The following is a 19,185-nucleotide window of genomic DNA, read 5'->3' as shown; positions in this document are numbered from 1 at the left end:
TCCTTCTCTATGACTATTTTTTTTTCAACAAATATTTATTAAGAATCTATTGTACACACGACATTATTAACCTAAGAGCTATAAGGGATACAAAAAAGAAAAATCATCATGTAATCTATCTCATTAGGCTAATCAACCTAGGGTGAGTCTATGAATAGCAACAGTGCAATTATGTCAAATGGTATATTTCTTATCTTCATCAAACTGATGCTTCATCATCACACAGATCCAAAAATTTAAGAGTGACTCTCACCTGAGCCACTATGGTAGACACTATGCCAAGCTGACTCTTCAGCAACCTCACCTGTAAGCAAATTTTAGGCAAAGGGGCTGTGCTCCCTACACAAAATTCTAGTCCTGTGATAGTCCTTGACCTTGGGCTGTATCCACAAGACAGCACATTCATGATCTTCCTATGCTTTTGTACCAGTCCTTCTGGACACAGCTGAGCATACCCAGGCCATGGACCACAGCTTGGGGACTTCTCTATTTGAAACCAGTGGTGAAAGAAGAAGAAAGAAAGGAAAGAAAGGAAAGAAAGAAAGAAAAGAAAAGAAAGGAAAAGAAACGAAACGAAACCAGCAGTTTCAACAGTAGTTGAAAGCTGTACTAGGGAAACAAGGTCAAGTATAGTATCAGTTTTTACGTTCTTATGGGGTATAGAGGTATTCTAAATATGGAGATGGAATAGATCAAATGAATGAGACATTATACAACCATCGCCGCCTGGTGAATATCCTCTACCATGAAGTGATGTTGACAATTATAGCATCTCGGCAAACTTTTTGCTACAATGAGACTCGCTTAGAGCTCTTCTCTTGATAATACAGGAATCAAATACTGAGAGTGTCAAGTACTGATGGAACAGAATGTTTTGCTGATGTTAAAAAACAGCAAATACCCAATGCCTCAAGAGCTTGATAGTAATTCTTTAAGTTCTCCCACTCCTAAAAATGTAAGATTAACAGAAGAGTCACTGGGATCTTTTTAAAGTACATTAACATGATGACATTCAGAGTAGTGAAATGCACACCAATGTGACTGAGAGAAAAAAAAAGAAATATAAGATCACAAAACAGAAGAGGGGTGAAAAAGCTGTCTAGCAGAAAAACAAAATTGGTAGTGACCAGCTGATTTGGGGCACCTGGGTGGCTCAGTTGGTTAAGTGACTGCCTGTGGCTCAGGTCGTGATCCTGGAGTCCTTGGATCGAGTCCCGCATAAGACTCCCTGCTCAGCAGGGAGTCTGCTTCTCCCTCTGACCCTCCCCCCCTTTCTCGTGCTCTCTCTCTCTCTCAAATAAATAAAATTTTCAAAAAAAAAGAAAGAAAGAAAGAAAGAAAGAAAGAAAGAAAGAAAGAAAGAAATACCAGCTGATTTGACTTGAAAATATTTAAGCACAACGTAAGGATCAGATGGGTCAGTCTTTCTAACCATTGCAATTGCTCTTTACCACAACTCTACTATTCTAACATAATTTTTTTTAAGATTTATTTTATTTATTTTATAGAGAGAGAGTGGAGAGAGAGAGAGAGAAGCAGACTCCCTGATGAGCACAGAGTCCAACACAGGAATCAATCTCAGGACAGTGAGATCATGACCCAAGCTGAAGTCAAGAGTCAGATGCTCACCAAATGAGCCACCTAGGCACCCCATGTTAATGTATTTTTTCAAGAATTGGAAAAACATTTTTAAAAGAGTAATCAAAATCATAGATATGAGACCGTGGCCCCAGAAGAGGTGTGGCTACCTCTACCCAAGAAAATAAACATATTTCTATAAGACAGAGAAGAGGAAAGATTTGGATGGAGAATTTTCTAGAATCTCCAGTGTGTCCATTTTATTTTACTGGAGTAGGGGGCTTAAAATTAGGAAGAAGTAAAATTCCTTGATTAGCCTTTGCCTCTTTCTTACTTTATAACTATTCCTATGAATATCCATAAACTACAAAATTATAAAATAACAATGAGGACAGGGTATCCTAGCTGGCCATTAGGTAATCAGGCTCATTCTGAAGTTCATTTTGTGATAGTCCAGTTTTGTTTTTTTTTTTTTTTTAAGATTTTATTTATTTATTAGAGAGCAAGAGAAAGAGATAGTGAGAGACTGCACGAGTAGGGAGGAAAGGTAGAAGACAACTGCCCCCTGAGTAAGGAACCCAATGTGGGACTTGATCCCAAGACCCCAGGATCATGACCTGAGCCAAAGGCAGACACTTAACCAACTGAGCCACCCAGGCACCCCAGTCTAGTTTTCTTAAGGAAAGATAAGTCACCTTAGAAAGACATATGAACTGGTTTCAGATACACAACATATAACTGAAAAAAACAAACAAACAAACAAACAAACTGTATTGAGCCAGGCAGGCACTGTGGGGGTACTGGATTCAGAGTTGGTTAAGACACAGGGTCTACTCTCTTGGAGAGACAGAAGTCTATAATTACAGTGCAGCGATAAAAGACATGAGAGGCACCTTCTAAAAGTTAAGAGAGGACAGGGACAGGGTAAATAATTCAGGAAGTTTTTACAGGAGGGATGATAACAGGTATGAGATTTAAAAGATGAGAAGGAGTTTGCCAGGTAAAGAAAGAGGACAAAAAATTACAGGCAGAGGGAATAGCATGTGGTCAAGATACAAGCAGGAAAATAAGTAAGAGAAAGGAGCAAAAGGTGTGTAGGAAAAGAATAGTAAGAAGCAGAAGAGAATGCATTAAATTATAAAAATGCTAACACAGAGTTTGGGCTTTATTCTTAGGAATTGAGGAGCCATTAAAGATCTTTAACCTGGGGAATGCAATGACCAAGTTTGTCTCTTTTACAGATAATTCAGAAGACAGTGTAGGAAATGAATAAGGGTTTTGACTGGAGGGATAGAATCCTGTGATTATTATGGAAGACCCTGTCAAGACCAAGGCAATCCATGGGATTAAAGCGATTAGATTCATGGAATTGATGACAATTTAAACATGGATATGAGGAAGAGGAATGTGGGGTTACAAATTGGATATTACCAATTTCTTTATTTTTGAAAGTTAGAATTAAATGTAAGGAGGGTCTATTAAATCAGAAAGAGTTGAGTTCAACAGAAGGAAGTTGTCAGCAAATAACCAACTGCAAGACAGAGATGCTGGCTATCTGTTGAAGGGAATCCCCATTAAGGTACATTTCAGGAAGCATATCTAGGCTGAGGGGGAGGTTACTCTCAGCCAATCATCTACCCTCAGCACAGGAGAGGCCACACCCACTGCTCACATGTGAATGAATCAATTGGCTGCATCTGTGGTGTAAGTTTGAAAACTTCCAAGGAGATGGAGCCATATTCACTGACAAAAATGGGAGAGACAACCAGACTCCTGACTAGTTAGTATATGACACTTTCTGTGATCAACAAGCTAAAATAGTTGGACTTTCTGTTGTAGTAATATCTGTGATTATTATACCCATTTCTTGACTTCATTCTAAACCCCACTCTAACTGAAGCCAGGAAAAGTGTCTCTTTTCTACTGTTACCCAAAATGCCTCATTTCAGAAAATAAAGTTAGAAAATTAGCTCTGCGGGCTCCTGGGTGGCTCAGTGGGTTAAGCCGCTGCCTTCGGCTCAGGTCATGATCTCAGGGTCCTGGGATCGAGTCCCACATCGGGCTCTCTGCTCGGCAGGGAGCCTGCTTCCCTCTCTCTCTCTCTCTCTCTCTGCCTGCCTCTCTGTCTACTTGTGATCTCTCTCTGTCAAATAAATAAATAAAATCTTTAAAAAAAATATTAAAAAAAAAAAAAGAAAATTAGCTCTGCTTAAAAAAAATAAGGACATAATTAAATGGAAGTAGCAGGTGAGAAATTTAATATCTGGTAGGGATTAGCATTAATAAATCTATCCACACAAGTATATAACAAGTATATAATATTTGAGACAAATATTTGAGACAAAGATCATCATGTAAGAACTTGGCAGCTTTCTAATTACCTCATTTCATGTAGTTGACTATAACAGCATAATTTGAGCTAACAATCCATGGAATGTTTTATATAAAAATCATAAATGTATGACTTAGTAAGTCATGAAATAAGAGAATTCATGTAGAAATTCAAGCAATAGGGGTGCCTGGGTGGCTCAGTTGGTTAAGCAACTGCCTTCGGCTCAGGTCATGATCCCGGAGTCCTGGGATCGAGTCCCACATCAGGCTCCCAGCTCCATGGGGAGTCTGCTTCTCCCTCTGACTTCCCCTCTCATGCTCTCTCTCTGTCTCTCAAATAAATAAATTTAAAAAAAAAAAAAAGGAATTCAAGCAATATTTCAATATAACTTACATATGCCTGGATTTCATTCACATAATGTTATTACACACAAACAAGAAATTGAAAACCTGAAGAGAGGCAAAAGCAAGGTAACTGGAAAATGATAGTCAAGTCAAGAAGGAAAGTCCAAAAATGTCTTTTAACCTTTTGGAAAACAAAAAAGGGAAAAGAGATAAAAATTTTCAATTAGAGGAAAGGATCTCATTTGGATAGCAATAAATATATAATATCTGTGATTTTTCCTTTGGAGTAGATTATAAAGACTATAAAACACTGTATTTTAGAAGAATGATTTTTTAACTCAATTTTTCTTCATAATATATACAAGAAATACAAGCTTATGGTGGAAAGTCCAAATCTTACTTGGTTTAAGAAAAAAGTCTCCACAATACTCATCCAGTCACAATGTCAAATTTTTCTATATCCCTGCAGGTATTTTCTACACATGTACACAAACAGAATTATAATTACATAGTGTATACACAAACAAAATCATTCTCATTTGTTCTACAACTTTTTACACTTGACATTGTATCTTTTTTTTAATTTTTCTTTTTTCTTTTCTGAATTATTCTTTTTTTCTTAAGGTTTTATTTATTTATTTATTAGACAGCGATCACAAGTAGGCAGAGAGGCAGGCAGATAGAGAGGAGGAAGCAGGCTTTCCACTGAGCAGAGAGCCTGATGCGGGGCTTGATCCCAGGACCCTGAGATCATGACCTGAACCTAAGGCAGAGGCTTAACCCACTGAGCCACCCAGATGCCCCTTGACATTGTATCTTTAGCATCTGTCTACATTAGTATACATAAAGTTGCTTTCTTTCTTTTTTTTAAGTAAATTCTATGCTGAACATGGGGCTTGAACTCACAACCCCAAGATCAAGAGTCACATGCTCTACCGACTGAGCCAGTCAGGCACCCCAAGTTATTTCCTTCTTAATATCTGCATACAATTCTAGTTTTATGGATGGCCATAGGTTACTTAACTTATTCCTTTACGGAAATTAAACTAGTATTTAATATTTTAAGAGCTGAAGTTCTTTTTTTTCTTAAGATTTTATTTATTTATTTGACAGACCAAGATCACAAGTAGGCAGAGAGGCAGGCAGAGAGAAAGGAGGAAGCAGGCTCCCTGCCGAGCAGAGAGCCCGATGCAGAGAGCCCGATGTGGGGCTTGATCCCAGGACCCTGGGATCATGACCTGAGCCCAAGGCAGAGACTTTAACCCACTGAGCCACCCAGGCGCCCGAAGAGCTGAAGTTCTTAATCTAGATCAAAGAATGGACTTTAGAGGGTCCCTTCGATCATCTGAAATTATAATCTCAATTTGTATATGTGTACATGTGTGAATTATTTCGGGAAAAGAGCATCTATAACTTTCAATAGATTATCTAAGAAGTCACAGACCCAAAATGTAAAAGGGCGTCTTCATTACAGAATTTGTAGAACTGCAACTTCAATGAAGTTTTAGAGAATAGGACTGATTATAGAATCGGGTTTCTAAACTTTTTAAAAAATCCAAACCACCTTTTGATATACCTTACATACATACATATACATAATCATCTTTAGCATATATCACCTCTTCCCACTCAGAAATTCTAATAAACTTCCCCAAAAGAAGTATACAAAGCATTCCCCTTTCCCTATTCCATTTTGTCCCCCACCCTCAGTCACAGGAAGTCATAGTACCTCCAGCCAAAAAGATGTACCCAGGCTTGACTTTTAGTCACTGTAATATAAAAACCAATAAATATTTCATCTTACAAATTTAAAGTTATGTTCTCATAGGGTTTCACCTGCAGTAATATGGCAGGATCCATACATCTCTAAGCATACATATATATCCTTCAAAACATTCAAGATCTAGTGAGTTAATAAGGAGTTACTGGAAAGCAGGAAGTTAGAGAGGTAACTAAAACTAAGAAAAGATGCTTCTGCACTGGGGGCGTTTACTGAATTAGGCTGATCACAAGTTTAGGTTTTGATAATATCCTAGAGTAGGAAGAAGTGAGCAGATGTTAAAGCCCCAGTCCTCCCAAGGAAACATCTAATAAGAAAACTACCCCACAAAACTTGCACTCCAAAAGATTACACTCTATACATAAGCATGAACCAGAAGGTAGGTATATCCCTATGACCCACTTCCCCTCCCCCCGACTCCATACAAAACAAAGCAAAATAAAACACAGATACACCAAGAAAACTCCTATCTTGACACTAAAGTAAGGATCTTAAAGTCCATGGGATTCAGATGTTATAAATATCGTTAACCACGTGGACTTCTTTCACATCCTGGGCTCAAAGTTACATCAGCTGGGTGGTTCAAAGGACCTCAAGCTATGAATATTTCCATGATAATCCTTTACAGAAAACGGAATATTTTTCTAGGCCACAAATAACTTTGCAAAATAATTTTGCAAGGAACGTGATCTTCTCGCTATCTAAAATGACTAAGCACACAAGGAAGCAAGGCACCATGAAGGAGAAGAGAACAGATGTACCAATGATTAAGATGTTAAATTATTAGAATTAAAATAAATAGGCTTTCGGCATCTGGGTGGCTCAGTCAGTTAAGCATCTGCCTTCGGCTTAGGTCATGATCCCAGGGTCTTAGGATAGAGGCCCATGTAGGGCTCCCTGTTTAATGGGTTATGTCTGCTTCTCCCTCTGCCTCTGTTCCCCCCACCCCCACTTGAGCACACTCACACATGCTCTCTAATAAAATCTTTAACAAAAATTTAAAAAAATAAAATAGGCTTTTTCTAAGAAAAGCAAATCTTAAAGTCCGTGGGATTCAGATGTTATAAATATAGTTATAATATACATATCCTGGCTATGTGTAAATAAATAAAAGATAAGCTTTAGAAGATCTATAGGTAAAAGAAACTAAAAATGATTCAATTTGTAAAAGTAGTTACTTCTGGGGAAAGGAGAGGTGGTTTAGACTAGGGAAAAGATGTAGAGGGGGCTGGGAGCTGGGTGCTTTTAGGGTGCTGATCCCATTCCAAATCATGATCCTGGGTGGTGGTTTGTAATTATTCTTTAAGAATATTATATAGAGAAAGAAAAAGCCCCTTGATAAAATAATAAAATAAATTCATTATAAGGCATCCTATCCTTTATTTTTTTTAAGATTTTACTTATTTATTTGAGAGAGAGAGTGCACATAGGCAAGTAGATGTCTAGGGGTTGCGGGGAGAGCAGAGGAGGACGGAGAAGAAGAGGGTTAAGAATCCCAAACAGACTCCACACTGAGCAGTGAGGCCAAGGTGGGACTTGGAGCTGGGTCCCACGACCCTGAGATCATGACCTAAGCTAAAACCAAGAGTCCCAAGTTCAACCGACTGAGTCACCCAAACATCTCCAGGCTTTACAGAAACTACCCCATGATCCATGTTTCTCCCTGAAGAGCCTGTTATACCCTCCTGCTGGAGAATCAGCAGGTGATGTTTCTGGCTGTAGAGAACAGGGGATGACTCCAGAGATAAGGTAGGAGGAACCACGCATGCTCAGACAGCCCCTTCTACCCCACGGTTCTGTAATGGGGGAGAACACAGAGAAAGACTAAAGAACACTCGGACTGAACAAATCCACTCCCTGCGTTTTTGTGCTTGGGACCTGGTCCTTATCTGAAACCCTACAACTTCTGCAGTCTGTCCCAGGAACATACATAACCTAAAGTATTAGTCATCACACACGGAAATAATTGGTAAAAAAAAAAGTTACTAATGCTAATAAAATATCAGGACTATTTTTATAGATGATGTAATTCTCTCAGAATTAAATGTTTAGCAGCTTGAGATGGAATTCACATACCATACCATCTATTTAAAGTATGTAATTAGATGTTTGGGTTTTTCTTAGTATATTCACACAGTTGTGCAGCCATCACCCACAATTTAAGTTTGGAACATTTTCATCACCCCAGTTAGTCACCCTTCATTCCCAGCCCCAAACCTAGGCAACCACTAATCTACTTTCTGCCCCTTAGAATTTAAATTTATGCTTCTGGTTTAACTGCCTTAAAGCAAATTATTTTGTATCACAAATCCTTGGAGCTGCTCCAATTCTTATCTCCTGGAACTAATTGCTAATTTGGCCTCTGACAATTTCACTTGGGGTATTTGTGTGGCATCACCTTGAGGAACATGGCAAATGCTTCACCCGAAGGTGGTCTCCCCACCACCATGACCCACTCAGGCCCAAACACACACGCAGGCTCTAACGACGTGTGAGGGCAGAAAATTGCAGCACGGCAGCATATAGGTCTTGGCCACTAAAGCTAATAGGTGAAATAAGTCCATTCCTAAGATAATGCCATAAATAGCTATAGAATTTTGCAGGCATGCAATCATAGGCATATCATGGGCTACAGCTAGATTTCCATGGAGGAGGAAGTGAAGCCTGCTTGGGAGAGAAAATGAAGAACCATCTCCTTTGGGAAGCAGGCCAGTGATGACCACTTCCAAGAACCCTGGCTAGGTGGCAGAAGAGGCTCTGTAAGGTGGGCACTGGGTATATCCAAGGGCTTCTTGCTTTGGTTCTTCCTTTTCGCACATTCTACGCATGTGGTGGGTCGACTTTCTTCTACGAGCATCTGTGAAAGACCATGATTTTGTCTTCCGGGATGGGAGGAGCATCCAGTGAGAGCTGCCTAGGTCTTTGTAGTCTATTTCTTGGAGTTTAGATTATTTTGCTCCAAGACACTGTCTCTGCCTTTGGGGGCTGCTAGAACAAAATATCACAGTCTGGGTGGCTTCACAACAGACATTTGTTTCTCATTGTTCTGGAGTCTAGAAAGTCCACGATCTAAGTGCCAGCAGAGTCAACATCTAGAGAGGCCTCGTTTCTTGAGTTGCTGATAGTAGGCTTTTTGCTGTGTCCTCACATGACCTTTACACGTGGCAAGAGAGAGGGAGAAAGACTGGCATCTCTTCTTAGAAGGGCACTAATCCTATCATGAGGACCCCTATCCTCAGGACCTCATCTAAACCTAATCACCTTCCAACGACCTCACCTCCCAACACTATCATTTTAGGGGTGAGAACTTCAACATATGAATTTAGAAAGGACACAAATATTCAGCCCATAACAGACATGCTTAGGTGCATATGGCCTAAATCAGATGTAATAATAGGACAATCCCTCCCTTGGCTTACACAGAATAAATAGAATAAACTTGAATTAAAAGGGAGCAGGATATTTTCATCGGTTCATTTTCCCTGTTCTTGTAATTAGTCTTTATCATGTCCTTTGGGGACATCTTGAATTTTTAAAAATTAAACTGTTTCTGCAGAGGTAAAATCAATACACTTTTCCCTTCTAAGAAAGGTAAAACTTCAAATCTGTGGGATTCAGATGTAAGTGTGTGAGCCACAAAGTAGTGCCCTAGAGCTCAGAGGAAAGGACAAGACAGAAATGAGTGGGCAGCTATGCCAGGCTGTTCCCCCTTGAAATTCCAGAGGCTCCCTGAGCCCCTCTGGCTTCCTGGAATGCTGTCACTTGGCTGCCTGTGGAAAACCCAGCAGACCCCTCCGGGAGCTGGAACAATGCCTCATCTGCCGTCCGGGGACAGATCCCCAAAGTGATGCCCTCAGAGCCTGCACACGCTCAGGGGCCCAGTCAAGCACAAAGTGGCCTGTCATACTGGCAGCCTGTCTGCCAGCAAGACCTCCCCCTCCCCCCGCTCACAAAGGAACCGTTCATACCCAGGTCACCAGTGCCCACTGTGTTCATAGAAAAGGCTGGTGCGACCCGATCAAGCAGACGGACATGGGCTGGGCTCCTTTTCTGTGTCACAAGAAAGGAGGAGCAGAGATGACAGGGGGAAAGCCTGGGTTGCCCTAAGCATGGCATTTGATTTCATTTCATCTCAAGGCTGTCATTCACCCAGAAAGGTCCTGAAGGCACCTCACTACCGCTTCTGAAGCAGCAGGATGTGGCAGCAGCTGTCTGGGTGCTCTGGAGGCCAGCCCCAGGAGGAGGAAGGGAAAATACCGGAGCCACTTGGACCAGACGGTGAGGGAGGCAGGGAACAGCCAGCTCAGGGCCAGCCACGTCCGTCCTCCGGCTGCTGCGAAAAGTTCCAGGAGCTGGGAAGCGCTGGGAAACTGGCCTAACGTTACAGGTGGCGTTTCCTCGTCAGAGAACCTTGAAGAACCTCCAAGAGAGGTGTTGTTAGCAGAACTTAAAATGGGTGAATCACTTGTAAGAATGAATTTGTGCTCTGATCCCTAATACATGTGAAGCCTGGAAACAGACTAAATCAGGGCTGGAGTAAATAATAGCGATTCGTTGCAATTAACAACGGGAACTATATTTAATGACCATGAGTAACAATAGCACTAAGCATTTACTTCATTGCAGGCCCTGCCCTAGGACCTTTGCATACATTATTTCACAAATCTCTCATCAACTCTATCAGAGAAGTACTTGTGCATCGCTGTTTAGAGACTTGGAGAGATTCAGAGCCTGAAATCACCCAGCTAATAGGAGGCAGAAGCGGGACTGAAATCAGTGTCTGCAGGATTCCAGAACTTTAGGCTGTGGATGGAAGGGATGACCTCACTCAGGCCTTCAGAAGCCGGTACTTTCCCAATTAGCCAGTTCAGGACTGAGCCAGGAGTTGACAGAAACTAGCTACCCCTTCTGCCACACCGGGCTGGGCCATGGGTAAGTGGCCGGCTCTGCCACCACAATCTAGCCTTATTCTCGGGCTTTCCCACAGGCACAGGCTATGTGAAAGGGATGGGGACCTGTAAGGACATGGAGACTGAACTCTGGGCTCCCCCTCATCCCACATTCCCTCTGCAAACCCCATCTTGGGGTTGAGAACTTTGCCCATCCCTCCCAGATTCCAAGCTGAGCATAAATCATGAAATAACTAATCTAAGTTAGATTCAATAGGACCACACCCACTTTTGAGGGTCCCCAGGTACCCGTCATTTCTGAAGAACCAGCCCAGGTCACTTACTTTGCGTGAAACTTCTTGTGCATTGGAGCCACCTGAAGTGCTCACGGGGCCCACCCGGGGGGGTTTCTGGGGTGTGGCTGGAGAGTCTGAACCACAGTTTCCAGGTGGGTTGGGAGACCACCTAGAGAATCACTTTAGGGGATGGAAGTGATTTAGGGGATGGAAGCTTTAGCTTTGTCTGTCATTTCATCACGGGGCACTTACCACTGCCCGTTTATACGTGACAGCCGCTCTTGCCAAGGACTTTCATCCCCACCACGTGGACTGGTTTCCCGTGGTAATAAGTTACCACAAACTTGTGACTTAACACCGATCGTCTTACAGCTTTGCAGTCAGAAGTCTAAAATGGGTGGGCAGGGCTGCCCACTGTGGAGGCTGTAGCGGAGAGTCCACTTCCTTGCCTCTTCCAGCTTCTAGAAGCTGCTTGGCTGCTGGTATTCCTGGCCTTTGGGCCGATGCATCTCCAAAGCCAGCAGGATGCCCACCAACACACCTTCTTCCCTGACCCTGACCCTCCTGCCTCCCTCTTATAAGGACCCTTGTGATTACAATGGGGCCACCTAGATAATCCAGGATCCTTTGCCATTTTAAGATCCTTAACTTAATCACGTCACCCAAGTCCCCACTGCTTGTATAAGGTAACACATTCACAGATTTCAAAAAGATTCAGAATTTGGAGACAATTATTCTATCTCCCCACCCACCCCACCACCTGTCTAGACAGCAGGTGTCCCTCCCATCCCATATCACCTTTCCCCAAAAAGAACACTAAAACAGTAACAGGATTTGTGTGATGCAATCCTTCTTACTTTCCCGGTAATAAAGAACAATAGGGAAGGAGTTAGTGAAGTGCCCATCAAGATGAGCCTCTTAAGACCATGCCCCAAACACCAGCTAAGTCTCCCCATATTTGCCAGATGTTCTAGAATCTAGAGCCACGGTGCCTCCTCTTCTGAGCCAGGACTCCGGTGGCCCCACTGCCTTGTTCACTCCAGGCTCAGTCACCAGCACCACCTTCCAAACCTGCTCACAGACCACTTATGAAAGATGAAGAAAGAGGAACTAAATTAAAAAGCTTTCTTGCCTTTTGAATTTCTGATTATTACCTTCAGAATTTCTGGGCTGAGGTCCCAACCTAAAGACTCTGAAATTTCTGTTGGTGGGTGTATTAATTTGCTGAAACTGCCATAACAAAGTACCACAGATGGGGTGGCTTAAACAGAAATCTATTTTCTAGCAGTTCTGGAGGCTGGAAGTCCAAGGTCAAGGTGGGGGCAGGTTGTTTCTTCAGAGGTCCCTCTCTTTAGCTTGCAGATGGCTCCCTTTTCCCTGTGGCCCCACATGGTCCTTCTCTGTGAACATGTGCCCCTAGTGCTGCTTCTTCTTCTTTTTTTTTTTTTTTTTAAGATTTTATTTATTTATTTGTGAAAGAGAGTGAGTGAGAGAGCACAAGCAGGGGACCCAGCAGAGGGAGGGGCAGAAGCAGGCTCCCCACTAAGCAGGATGCGGCGCTCAATCCCAGGATCCTGGTGGGATCCTGACCTGAGCCAAAGGCAGATGCTTAGCCCACTGAGCCACTCAGGTGGCCCTGCTTCTCTCTCTTCTTATAAGGACACCAGTCTTACTGAATTCAGGCCCATCCTAATGACCTCACTGTAACTTAGTCACCCCTTTAAAGACCCTGTCTCCAAGTACAGTTGTTCTGATGTCCTGAGAGTTAGGACTTCCATATATGAATTTAGGGGTGGGAATGGGAGACACAGTTCAGCCTGTAACAGTGGGCTGGGACCCTGGGAGATTCCACAAGTTTACTAGGTGGGTGTGAGGGTCAGGGAGACGCAAGCTAGGCTGTTGACTCTAAGAGAGTGCACCTCAGCCCAGAACTACCTTTTGGTCTTAGATTAGGGATGGGAGGAAGGCAGAGTGGGTCAAAGTAGCCCCCAAAGGGGCTAGTCTTAGTCTGTGTAAGCAAGCAGCAGCATTTAAGGCCCACTTACCTTCCCCAGAGTCAACTCCCTGCAAAAGGTTTTTTGCTTGATACACAATTCACAGCTAATCACAAAAAGTCCACCCAGTCCCTACACACCACCGACACAGAGGAAATCAAGGAGCAGACACAGAGTGTGTGTGTGTGTTTGATGCTCTGAAAGGGTTGTATCAGAGAAAGGGATTTCATTCTCAAGGCTGGATCTGAGAGGGAAGTCAAACCCAGCACAAGTTGAAACAAACCCAACAGCCTTATCTTATTCTTGATTCCCAGGTTCCTCCTTCTTGAAAGCCATTTAGAGGCAGGGCACTGTGAACTGCCATTGTTAAGAGTAAGTGCCCTTGTGAGGTCCTTCCTGGGACATGTTGGGTGTGTGACTTACAGGACCTGGAGTCTCTCACATTGTCAGTCCTGTCAGTCCTTGTCAGTCCTGTTTGTAAGGGCCAGGAATCTGGGAAGACCTCCTGCTGGGTAGTTCTGGTTCAGGGGCTCTCCCAGGCTTGCAGTCTGGTAGGGGGCTCCAACAACTGGGGGCTAGCTGGCCATCTCTCTCTTCTAATAGCCTCAAGGCTCCTCCATGTGATCTTTCCACGTGGCTGGCGTGGGCTGCCTTACAGATTTCGGCCTCGGGGGAACTGGACAGCTCCGAGGTGGCTCAGGGCTGGCTTCCAGCAGGTGGCTGCCCAGGGAGAGAGGGAGAAATTGCATCGCCTTTTCAGATCTAGCCTCAGAGTTCATACAGTGTCACTGCCTTCACACTCCTTCCGTCACAAACAAATCATACACCCCCTGATTCAAAGTAAGGGGAACTGGACTCCTTATCTTCCCACTCCTTATCAGAGTTAAGTGGAAAGGTTCCAGAACACTGGTTGGCCAGCTAAGCCCTCAGACCAAATCTGGCTCCCCTCTCCAAAACAGCCACGCCCACTCATTTGCATGACGTCTCCTCCTTTACCACAATGGCAGAATCAAGTGTTTGGGACCAGAGACTGCATGGTCCACAAGGCCTTTTTTTTTTTTCTCTCCTTTAAGATTTTATTTATTTGTGAGAGAGAGAGAGAGAGCATAAGCAGGAGGCAGGGCAGAGGGAGAGGGAGAAGCAGGCTCCCCACTGAGAAGTGACTGCCCCCCACCCAATGCCAGGCTGGATCTCAGGACCTGCGGATCATGACCTGAACCAAAGGCAGATTCTTGACCAACTGAGCCACCCAGGTGCCCCAAATCTTTACAACTCTTGATAGAAAGGCTTCCTCACCTGTCAGATGGAAAATACAGTTGCATCCACCTCTGGCAGGTTACTAGCCTCTCTGAACCTCATCTCCATCTCCACATCTGCAAAATGGAATGAAGATCATGTAGAAAAAGTACTTAGCACAATTCCATGCCTACACAGGTGAAGTATAAAATATAGTTCTTCCCTTTCCAGGCCTTATTATGATTTAAGAGTCACAGAACAGTGGTTGTGGCCACAATAGGTCTATTAGCAGTGCTGGAAATTCCCAATTTGAGACACTCCTTGGAATTAAGGCAGACTTTACAGAGAATCTCTTTTATTTTTTTTTTTTAAGATTTATTTATTTATTTATTTATTTGCCAGAGAGAGAGAGAGAGAGAGAGATCACAAGTAGGCAGAGAGGCAGGCAGAGAGAGGAAGGCAAGCAGGCTCCCTGCTGAGCAGAGAGCCCGATGCAGGGCTCAATCCCACGACGCTGGGATCAGGACCTGAGCCGAAGGCAGATGCTTAACCAACTAAGCCACCCACGTGCCCCAGAGAATCTCTTTTAAAATAGTTTTTATTATTCTGAAGGAAAGAAATGTTCACAAGAATTCTTCCAAAAATCCAATGAATTTATCAGACTCGATAAGAGTTTCAACCTTCTTAAAAGAAGGGTGAAAGAGAACCTGGAAAATGTGGAATTGAGTGAGTGGGGAAGAGCAGGGTAGCAGCAGATCTCCCTTTAGCTATGGAGAGAAAGACAGGAAATTTTACCTACTTCATACATTTGTGCTCAGAGATGCCTCTGCCTCAGAAAGCAAAGAAAAACGTTTTCTTGGCCTCCCCTTACTCATCACCTCCCTTTCCCTTTGCTCGGACTAGCTAGCTCCACTCCAACTGCCTCCCACCTACCAAGGTCTCCCTTGGATTTTTTCTCTCATCACCTGGCTATTGCCAAGGCCAATTCCCCAACAACTCCCCTCAAAGATTATCTGCTCAAGACTCAGCTCTCCTCCTTGCTCCAAATTCACAAAGGGGCATCCTAGAGCCTTTTATCGGGTGCCTCTGGATTCTATCTATTCTATAGAAGCAAGTTTCTATTCAAGAAACTAGAGACCCCCAACTAGCACTTACCATGGTAACATTGGACCCACCAGTCCCAACTCTTTTACTCATTTATTCAAAACCACCAAAGCTATCAACTCTATGCAGCATATGAAAAATTATTTTCTATCTCCTCTCCAAGTTTTGTTTGATTCCCATCACTTTCAAAATCCACTTAGCTTTACCCTATCAATACTGGAAGAACTATTTCTTTTTCATGCAGCTATTTGTTGCCATGTTATTTTTATATCAAATATTATGAGTGTTTTGGGGTGGGTGGGAGAGGAAATATGCAATTTGATGACTAGAGCCCATTCCCTTTGGCCCTACTAATTTTTACGGCATTTCCCCCCTCCTATATGCCTGAATTTGCAATTTCATGCAAATTTTATAAAATTATCCCCAGAACCCAACTCAACATTAGCCAAAGGCGAACTCAATTTATGCTGCTCCAGGAAGAATTGTGGTTTGGAAAATTTACTCAACTGGCTCCCAAAAAAGTAACAATCATTAGAACTACTGCTGTTGTTCCTACTACAACATCTGCAGAGCACTTTGCAATTTACACAGGGCTTTCACACCTGCTGCCTTTCATGTTTACTGTAACAACTATCTTATAGTTATGGTCCCATTCTACAGATTATTATAAAATGCTACAGAATGCACTCTACAGATTGTTATAAATGAAGCACAGAACACTTAAGTGCATTGCCTGAGATCACCGACCTACCAATTTATAGACCTGGAATTCCAAAGACTTTCACTTTATCCAGGCATTCTGTCATTTATAAATTCAAACTTTTTAAAACTGTTTTATTTTTGTTTCTTAAAGATTTCATTTATTTAGTTGACAGAGAGACAGTGAGAGAGGGAACACAAGCAGGGGGAGTGGAAGGAGGAGAAGCAGGCCTCCTGCCAAGCAGGGAGCCAGATGCGGGGCTTGACTGGAATCATGACCTGAGCCAAAGGCATCCACTTAACGACGGAGCCACCCAGGAGCCCTATAAATTCATACTTTTTAATATATTTTTAAAGATTTATTTATTTATTTGGCACAGAGAGAGAGAGGGAGAGAGAGCACAAGTAGGCAGAGAGGCATGCAGAGAGAGAGTGAAGCCGGCTCCCCGCTGAGCCAATAGCCGGACACACAGCTCTATCCCAGGACCCTGAGATCATGACCTGAGCCTAAGGCAGAGGCTTAACCCACTGAGCCACTCGGGCACTCCTAAAGTAAACCTTTTTTATAAGAAGTATGAATTTGGGGTGCCAGGGTGGCTCAGTGGGTTAAGCCTCTGCCTTAGGCTCAGGTCATGATCTCAGGGTCCTTGGATTGAGCCCCATGTTCGGCTCTCTGGGAGCCTGCTTCCCCCTCTCCCTCTCTCTGCCTTCTTGTGATCTCTCCTTCTCTCTCTGTCAAATTAATTAATTAACAAATTAATTTTTTTTAAAAAAGGTTTATTTTAGAGAGTGAGAGAGAGAGAGAGTATTGGGTGGGGAGGGAGAGAGAGACTTCCAAAGACTCGGCACTGAGCATGGAGACTGACATGGGGCTCTAATACCATGACCCTGAGCCCAAACCAAGAGTCAGCCATTTAACTGACTGTACCACCCAAGCACCCCATAAATCCATACTTTCTAAGGGCCCTAGTTGGTTGAAGTGCCCTTCAACCAACACTGTTCTTTTTACTCCTTTCTCTAGAATGCCAACCCTATTTTTCCTGAGAGAGTTTAGGTTGGTTTTGTTTCTTTTTTTAGTTTTTTATTTACTAATTTGAGAAACAGAGAGCAGGAGCAGGGGGAGAGGCAAAGGAAGAGGGAGAAGCACGCTCCCCACTGAGCAGGGAGCCCCATGCAGGGCTCAATTCCAGGACCCTGAGATCACGACCTGAGCCAAAGTCAGAGGCTCAACCAACTGAGCCACCCAGATGCCCCGGGTTGATTTTATATCCAAGACCACTTATAGGATAGAGTGCTACCCACACTTCACTTAAGCTCAAATTTTTTTTCTCAACAATCTTTTCTAATCTAATCTCTCTTTTGTTAGTAATAGCAAAATGGACTAAATGACAGACATTGAGGGTATCTTTGGCTTTGTTTATTTTGGCCTTGGAAAATAACTAAAAATGAAAATATGTCTGAGATGGTCAGTGTTTCAGAAGTACTTCTATGACTGAAACTATGAATTTAAAGGTCACATGAAGGAGCGCCTGGGTGGCTCAGTGGGTTAAGCCTCTGCCTTCCACTCAGGTCATGATCTCAGGGTCCTGGGATCAAGCCCCATATCGGGCTCTCTGCTAGGCAGAGAGCCTGCTCCCCCCCCCCCCCCCCGCCACCCGGCCTGTCTCTCTGCCTACTTGTGATTTCTCTCTCTGTACAATAAATAAATAAATAAAATCTTTAAAAATAAATAAATAAAAATAAATAAAGGACACATGAAATCCAAAGTTTGAGGGCATCCCTGGCAGGGGTACTGCTAGTGAATATACTGAATGACAGTTTTAGCCTGAGGTTCAGTTTTGTCTCATCACATACCACCCACCTGGCACTGGACAAAATAAATGAGAAGCGTGGTTGTCATGGAGATGGATGGCATAATCTGACTACCTTCACATGGAACTATCGCTTTGGAGTGTCACAGGCCCTTTGCATAAGATGCACCTGGCTCAGTAGCTGCTAAGAGAAAAGGAAGGGATTTCTCTTATGAAATTGTTGACATTATTGTTGCTGTTAATGTATACTACTTATTGAGCACTTACTATGTGTCAGGGAATGTGCTGAGCATTTCTCATGTATTACTTCGTTTTATCCTTCCAACAACCTTCTCAGGAAGGTATTCTAATCCTCATTTTACACAATAAGAAACTGATATTCAAAGAAAGTAAACAACCTTCCCTAGGTGACACACTTTTAAATCAAGGTCTGCCTCTAAAACTTACATTTTGAAACATCATGCAAAATTGTCTCTCAGGTATGGAAAGCAGAGAAGTGGTTGTTTAATAGATTTCTAGTAATTGAAGTGGATAATTTTGGGGCTGGTATTCTACCTTATTACTATAGTGAACTAAGGAAATCTAGTTGACAGGCCTTAAACGGAGCTTGGGTAGGGTCTGCAACTTTAAATTTTCAAGTATTTGAACTTAGAGTAAGCAGGTCCCATTCTTATCCTGCCCTCCTACCCTCATCATCTCAGGGTCCTGGGCCTCACTTTAGGCTCCCTGCTCAGCTAGAAGTCTGCTTCTCCCACTCCCTCTGCCTCTCCCCTGCTTGTGCTATCTCTCTCAAATGAATAAATAAAATCTTTTAAAAAAGAAAAAAAGAATCATTTAATCCAACAAGTAAACAGTAGTAAACAAAGATCTGCCTGATCACTAACTTTCCTCATTCTCATACAAGAGCATTGGAGAAGGGCTGTAACAAGCAAAGTCTGATAAGTTTTCTTGGTTTTGGTTTTGTTTTGAGAGAGTATGCGAAAGCACAGGGAGGGTGGGGTGGGGGGCAGAGGGAGAGAGAGTGTCCTAAGCAGGCTCTGCACCCAGCACAGAGCCCAATGCAGGGCTCAATCTCATGACCCTAAGCTCATGACCTGAGCTGAAATCAAGAGTCAGATGCTT

At 42.9% G+C, this 19,185-nt stretch overlaps 1 protein-coding gene and 1 long non-coding RNA gene across 2 annotated transcripts in view; both read left to right on the top strand.

The window, feature by feature from the left end:
* Window positions 1-19,185, top strand: part of DLGAP1 (DLG associated protein 1) — a 771,821-nt gene that overhangs the window by 671,327 nt on the left and 81,309 nt on the right.
* On the top strand, window positions 215-12,280 carry LOC125081986 (uncharacterized). The gene is made up of 3 exons (XR_007121847.1): window positions 215-502; window positions 11,988-11,994; window positions 12,185-12,280. It is a non-coding gene; the product is annotated as an uncharacterized LOC125081986 (long non-coding RNA).

This window comes from Lutra lutra, chromosome 12 (assembly GCF_902655055.1).
Source record: "Lutra lutra chromosome 12, mLutLut1.2, whole genome shotgun sequence".
In the NCBI taxonomy this organism is placed as follows: Eukaryota; Metazoa; Chordata; class Mammalia; order Carnivora; family Mustelidae; genus Lutra; species Lutra lutra.
The sequence above is the reverse complement of the archived record's forward strand: the minus strand, read 5'-3'. Positions and strand labels throughout refer to the sequence as shown.